Raw genomic sequence first — 7,511 nt, 5'->3', positions numbered from 1 at the left:
CATGAATAACAAGTGTTCTTAACTGCTCAGCCATTTTTTAACCCCAACACACCTATTTTTTAAAATAGTTTTGTGTATATAAAGACAGTCCAGTTATCTATGAAAAAAAAAAAAATATTCTTACCTGGTAAGGATTGGTACCATATCCTGGCCACTGCCATGGTCCTTTTCCCACTGCTCCAGCAGGGTAGTGAGCTCAGCTTTCGAGTCTACATGTACCACTACTGTAGTCATGACTTGGCCTAGAGAAGACAAAACAATAAGAAATGAACAGAACAAACGTATTTGACATAGTTCTCACAAAAAGTATGAACGGGAATAGGTAAGGGATAACCTGGACCAAGGAGAGACTAGCCTGGTCTATATAATCAGTTTTACTCCAGCTAGGGCCACACATAGAAATTATGCCAGTGTATGGAAAAAAAATGCCTGCCAGGCAGTGGTGGTACACACCGTTAATCCAAGCACTCAAAGGCAAGAGAATCTAAGTTCAAAACCAGCCTGGTCTACAGACTGAGTTTCAGGACAGCCAGGGCTACACAGAGAAACCCTGTCTTGAATAGCAAATAAAAAAACAAAAATAATGGACTGGAGAGATGGCTCAGCGGTTAAGAGCTCTGACTGCTCTTCCGAAGGTCCTGAGTTCAAGTCCCAGCAACCACATGGTGGCTCACAACCATCTGTAATAAGATCTGACTCCTTCTGGAGTGTCTGAAGACAACTACAGTGTATTTACATATAATCAATAAATAAATCTTTAAAAATAAATAAATATAAATAAAAATAAAGGCTTGAAACTAAAAAGGTGAGGCTGCAATGCATTGTGAATTTACTAAATGCCACTCCATTATAAATCTACAATCTTGGGAAGTGGGGAGACAGGCTTTCACTTGTAGCTCCAGCTGACCTAGCTCTCATTATAAAGCCACCATACTGGGTTTACTTCTTTTTTTTTGGAGACAGGATACTTTTGAACTCGGTACCCAAGAATAACCTTGATTTTTTTTTTTATCCTCCTACCTCTATCTCCCAAGTACTAGAATTAGAGATATGTAACCATCACAGTAAGTTATAAAGTGCTAAGGCTTGAACTCAGAGCTTCATGCATGCTAGACAACTGTTCTACCATGTAAGAATAATCCAGCCCTTTTCATTTTTTCATATTTTTTAAGAATTGCTTATTTATGTATATAAATACATTGTAGCTGTCTGTCTTCAGACACACCAGAAGAGGGCATCGGATCCCATTACAGATGGTCGTGAGCCACCAAGTAGTTGCTGGGAATTGAACTCAGAACCTTTGGAAGAACAGTCAGTGCTCTTAACCACTGAGCCATCTCTTCAGCCATTTTTCCCATATTTTTAATGGTGGTTTAAATTTTAAATAAATAAATAAAAAGCCAGATGTGCTATCACAATGCCTTTAATCCCAGCACGTGAGAGGCAAAAGCAGGACCATCTGTATAAGTTCCAGGACAGCCAGGAAAGACTACATTCTGTAAGAGAAAGATTCTGTCTCAAAACGAACAAACCAGGTATGGAGGATGCACGCCTTTAGTTCTGGCACTTGGGAGGCAAAGGCAGGTGGATCTCTTGAGTCTGAGGCCAAGGTAGTCTACAAAGAGTTCATGGATAGCCAGGGATACAGGGCTATGCAGAGAAACCCTATCTTGATTTTTTTTTTTTAAAAAAAGGAAAACAAAAAAAACAAAAAAGAAAAAAAAAAAAAACAAAATAAAAAAGGAAAACAATGAAGGAATGCCCTTAAGCAATGAGCCTTCTGGAACACACACACATTGTTAAGTTCTACTGTTTTCACTTACTTTCTTCCACTTGGCACTTTTTTGTTCTTTGACTGTAAGAGGCCAGAACTCATGTTAAGACTCAGTAATATTATTGAACTATATCCCTAGTGTTTGGTTTGTTTTTTGTTTGATACTAAGAATTCTAGAGTCAAACATGGTAACCAATCACTCTAACACTGAGCTACATCCCCAGTGTTTGTTTAGGGCTGTTGATATTTTAGTTTAGGTTTTTTGGGGGTTTTGTGGGATTTTTTTTTTGTTTTGTTTTGAGACAAGAGTCTAGTTGCCCAGGTTGTCTTTAATCTGTCCCCCGAGTAGACACTGAACCTTCAATATTCCTAGTCCAGTTTCCTCAGTCCTAGGCCTTTTGGGTCTGTCACACAAGGACCATGTATCCATGGGGTTGGGTTGGGTTGGGTTGAGTTGGTTTGGTTTTGAGATAGAATGTTACTATGCAATTTGAACTTAAATTCATGGCTGTTCAACTTTAGCCTCCTGAGGCCTGGGATCACAAGTGTACCACCATGCCTGATGCATTAACATTTTCAAGGTTCCTCTACATTTTAAAGAAAATGTAAAGAAAAAATTTTAAAGCACAATTTAAAGAAAAAAATGTTTTTAAAGAACAAGAAAGCAGCTGTAATGAATGTGAATTCAGAGGCATTAAAACAGTAAACTTTGGGGCTGGAGAGATGGCTCAGCTGTTTAGAGCACTGACTGCTCTTCTAGATTGCTGAGTTCAATTCCTAGCAACCACATGATGGTTCACAACCATCTGTACTGAGATCTGATGCCCTCTTCTGGTATGTAGGTTTATATGCAGATTTAGAACTTATACACATTAATAAATAAAATCTTTAAAAAAAAAATAGTAGGCCAGGCAGTGGTGGCGCACGCCTTTAATCCCAGCACTTGAGAGGCAGAGGCAGGCGGATTTCTGAGTTCGAGGCCAGCCTGGTCTACAAAGTGAGTTCCAGGACAGCCAGGACTGCACAGAGAAACCCTGTCTCGAAAAACCAAAAAAAAAAAAAAAAAAAAGTAAAATATTACAACTCAACTTAGAAACACACACAGAGGCTGCAGATCCAGCTCTACTGTGATAAAGCATTTGCCTCCTATCACCACAAAACCCTGGGTCTGAGCTCTAGTGTGTGTGCTGGACTCTAAATGTGCCTGCTGCTTAAACTGATGACCAGTTTGATCCCTGAGACCCACATGGTACAAAGAACTGAAGCCCAAAAATTGTCTTCCGATCTCTAAATGCAGACCACAAATACAAGTGCCCTCCACTTACACATACTAAAACATAACTTTTTTTTAAATTTATGTGTATGAGTGTTTACCTATATGTATATGTCTGTAGATGACAGAGAGGGCACAGGATATCCTAGAACTAGAACTATGAAGTGGACTGTTGTGAGCTGCCATGGGTGTTGGAAACTGAACTAGTTCCTCTACAAGAACAGCAAGTGCTTTTAAATGCAAGCCAACTCTCCACCCGCAGAAATTAACTGGTGTCATTAAGTGGCTTACCTAGCATTTAGAAAGCCCTAGGTTTAATCCTGAGTCTGTATGATACATCAGTGGTATTTTCTAATGATCCCTATCTAATGTAACTGTTACTGCTGAAAATGACTTTCCTGTAGGAAATATGAACCTAACTTGTATTATGGAAGGGGAAAATACATATTCCCAAGTTGTTCTTTGCCCTCCACATAAGTATGCCCATACCCATCCACAAATAAATGTTTAAAATATTTTTTAAGTATGAATGTGCTGTGGTGGTGCCCACATTTAATTTCAGCACTGAGGACACAGAGGCTAAGTTTGAGAATAGCCTGGTCTACACAGTGAGTTCCAGGACAGCCAGTACTTTGTAGAGGCCTTGTCTCAATAAATACCTAAATACATACATACATAATAAATAAAAATAAATACCATGGGGCTGGAGAGATGTCTCAGTGGTTAAATGCACTGACTGTTCTTCCAAAGGTCCTGAGTTCAATTCCCAGCAACCACATGGTGGCTCACAACCATCTTTAATGAGATCTGATGCCCTCTTCTGGTGTGTCTGAAGACAGCTATAGTGTACTCATATACATAAAACAAATCTTTAAAAAAAATAAAAATAAAAAGTAAATACCATGAATGTTAACCCATCTATCATCAAAAGGCTTTATTAATATCAAATTTACAAGGTATCATTTTGTTTGGAGTAATATAGTGGTATGCATCATTTAATTCATACTTTGTTTTGGAGGGGAGGAGTCTAACTATGTACCCCTAGCTAGCCCAGAACTCTCTATAGAACAGGCTAGCCTTGAACTCATAAAAGATCTGCCTGTCTCTGCCTCCAGAATGCTTAAATAATAAACCACTACAAAGTTTTTTATAAGTATCATGCAAAAAGTTATGACACACACCTAATGATGATAGAATCAATGGTCACCAAGATGGAATATCCAGCCCAGGACATTGAGCTAAGTAATTAACTAACTTACATGCTTAATTTTCACAACCACCCTGTGAGGTGACTTTTATGGATAAGGAAATGAGTTAGAGAGATTTTCAAGACCATACAAATGACACATCCCAGAAAAGAATTGACAATTTAAAAGAACTCAAATCCCAACTCTGCTGAAATGTCTGTGGATTCTTACTTAACTTCTCTAAATATCAAATTGTTTGGGGAAAAAAAAAAAACTCGACTTCTCTATTAAATAGAAATAGTTGTGGGAGCTAATGAAAATTCTATATTATAGAATATGAATTCTTAAATGTTTAAAATATGTATTTATATACATGAAATTTTTAGAGGTAATATACCTACCAGCTCAAATTCCATAAAATTAACACAAAAAGATACAGCAAACAGTTAACTGTTGAAACTGAAAGATTATCACTTATTTTTAGTTTGGCAGGCTATGCTAGGCAGTGGTAGCCCATGCCTTTAATCCCAGCACTTGGGAGGCAGAGACAGGCAGATCTCTGAGTTTGAGGCCAGCCTGGTCTAGAGTGAGTTCCAGGAAAGCCAGAGCTACACAGAGAAACCCTGTCTCACAAAACAAGCCAAAAATAAATAAATAAATAAATAAAGCCCCTGGATTCCATCCCCAAAACTACCATTACCAAAAGAAAGATTAAAACAAAATGTTGGAACTGAACTAACTCTTTGATCAAACTAACTGATTCACTCTATTCTACCATTTCCCCACCATTTTGCAACTTCTAAATTAAACCATAAAATAGGTCCTCTTCTAATACACTACATTGAATGGCCAATTCAACAAAAACTGTTCCCACATCTAAAACAAAGACTGTATTAAAATAGATCCTGGGCAGGGGAGAAAAGATTGGGGGAGCAGCCTTTAGGAAAGTTGCAAACCTTACTTAAAGGGAAGAGGCTCAGGGGTAGGCCCTTGCCAAGCATTCTTTGGACCCTAAGGTGTTAAATTCAATTTCTAGTGAAAGAAAAGAAAAGAAAAGAAAAGAAAAGAAAAGAAAAGGAAAAGGGAAAAGGGAGGGGAGGAAGCCAATCAGTACCTATTTCGCATACCTTCACAGCACACAAAAGGCTGAGTTTGAGGCCACCCTGGCCTACAGAGACTATTTAAAAGGCCTTAATAAAGGGAAAGGAAATTTCCTGAGGTGGGGGGGGGGGTGCTGTCCTAAGTCATCCCTAACACCAACAGGAGACAAGGAGGGAAATTCCAAATTTACAGCTCCAAGCAAAAAGTTAACACTATGACATTCAATCCTACATAACTTTATTACTGCCAGTGACTATCTCCTTTACAAAAACACAGTGGTATTAAACCAACTCCAAACCCTTTAACACAGAGTTCGTTTTATCACATTTTATTATTAAATTTAACAAATAAACAACACTTAACAGTAAATACTATGTTTAAAAAATATGGGAAAGTTCCTCAAATCACCTTAACTCCCCCAAAAAAATCCCTGTTCGAAATGGTTAATGAGTAACTGCTATGTACAAACACAGATCTTAAGACGGGCAGTGCTGGTTTACACTTTTAATCCCAGTACTCGGGGAAGCAGAAGCAGGCAGATCTCTGAGTTCGAGGCCAACCTGGTCTAAGCTGAGTTTCAGGGCAACCAAGGCTACACAGAGAAGCCCTGTCTCAAAAAACAAAAACACAAATCTTTACATCAGACTGAAATGTACATATGCTTATAAAAAGCCTTGAAGGTAAATGCCAGTAAATCCAAGGAGAAAAAAGTCTTCAAAGCCTTCAAGTGACACTACCAATGAACTTCCTACTATACATGAACAAAGGGCTTGCAATAGGAAGACAGTGCTACAATAAATTAAAACGTGCATGCTACTTAAACGTCTTTGCCTGAAAGAGTTAAGAAAAACAGCAAACTCTCGGCAGTGGTGACAGACGCCTTTAATTCCAACACTCTGGAGGCAGAGGTAAGAGAATATCTTACTTAGTTCGAGGCCAGCCTACTCTACAATGAGCTCCGGGAAGGGAAAAAAAAAAAGAGCAACATAAGATAAACAAAAAACGAGTCATTTGTTCCTCTAAAACTACTACTATACACACTGCAAGAGTATTTCCTCATCAAATGGAAAAACCAGAGAGCTATCACGGCAGTAAGAGGAAACGGACAGACACCTTCTAGGAACAGAAGACAAAGTAAGACAAACGCCCTTGAAAGCCCAACAAATAAACAACTAAAGCCCTCGGAACAAACGCCGGGAGAACCTGACAGGCAACCTTAGGTCAGACTCTGGGCGGCTGGGCACCCACATTGCTCTCTCCCAGTCCCCTCGCTACTGCATTGTACAAGTGGGAGGGGTTCCCGCCGAGCTCCGCCCCCTCGCCCGGTCCGAGAGCCGGGAGGGTGCAAGTGGGAGGTGGCCCGGAGCCGACCGAGGGAAAAGCCCGCCCAGGTGACTGAGGCTGGAGGCGGGGACACCGTCCCCGAAGGGGTCCGCCGGGCGGCCGGGGGAAAGAGGACTGCCCCTACGTCGCGTGAGGGACAGAGACTTGGGAGGGGAAAAGAGAAAGATTCAAAGAGCACCTCCTTCAGGTAGAGGCGAGCATCCCCTGCCCTCCACGCCCCGGCGGGAGAGTTACTCGAAAGAGGCTTCTTTACAGGACAGGAGGAAGGAGCCGGAGGCCCCGCCCCCGGGCCCGGGCTCCGAAGGAGAAGAGGCTCGTCAGGCCCCGGGCCCAGCCGTCCCGGTGGGCTCGCCCGCCCCCTCGCCGCCCGCAGCCGAAGCAGGTGCCGCCCCTCCCCCCCAGCGCGGCGCCCACTCTCCCGCCCAGCGCGCCGCGCGCTCGCTCCCCTCGCGCCCCTGCCAGAGAGCCGGCTCCTTCCTTACCCCGCTCACCTTCGCGAGCGGCTCCGCCGCTTCTCCCCCCGGACCCCTCCAGCGGCCACGGTTCTCACCCACCGCCTCTGGTCCCGCACTCACTCTCCCTCACTCACACACACACACACACCACACACAACGCGACCACGGCTCCTGAGCGGCCCACATATTATGCGTCACTCGCCTGCTACGTACTGTTCGCGCGCGCACTCGGCGCACGCGCGCGCGCGTGTGTGTATCGTTGGCGCGAGGCTCCCGAGCTGGGGAGAAAGGGGGAGGAGCCGAGGAACATCGAAGCGCTCCTGGGAAATGAAGTTTCCGCGTTTAAGGGCGGGGGGGGGGGGAGAAATGGTGGCGCT

The 7,511-nt window shown here is 42.5% G+C and overlaps 1 long non-coding RNA gene across 1 annotated transcript in view; it reads right to left on the bottom strand.

The window, feature by feature from the left end:
• The window catches only part of LOC115064820, a 9,178-nt gene extending 1,870 nt beyond the window's left edge, over positions 1 to 7,308 (bottom strand). The window contains exons 1-2 of the long non-coding RNA XR_003844644.1: positions 7,171 to 7,308; positions 125 to 242 (exon numbers count right to left, since the gene is read on the bottom strand). This is a non-coding gene — a long non-coding RNA (uncharacterized LOC115064820). The remainder of the gene's footprint in view (positions 1 to 124; positions 243 to 7,170) is intronic.
• Positions 7,309 to 7,511: the final 203 nt, after the last annotated feature.

Source organism: Mus pahari, chromosome 10 (genome assembly GCF_900095145.1).
Source record: "Mus pahari chromosome 10, PAHARI_EIJ_v1.1, whole genome shotgun sequence".
NCBI lineage: Eukaryota > Metazoa > Chordata > Mammalia > Rodentia > Muridae > Mus > Mus pahari.
This window is presented reverse-complemented; position numbering and strand designations above follow the sequence as displayed.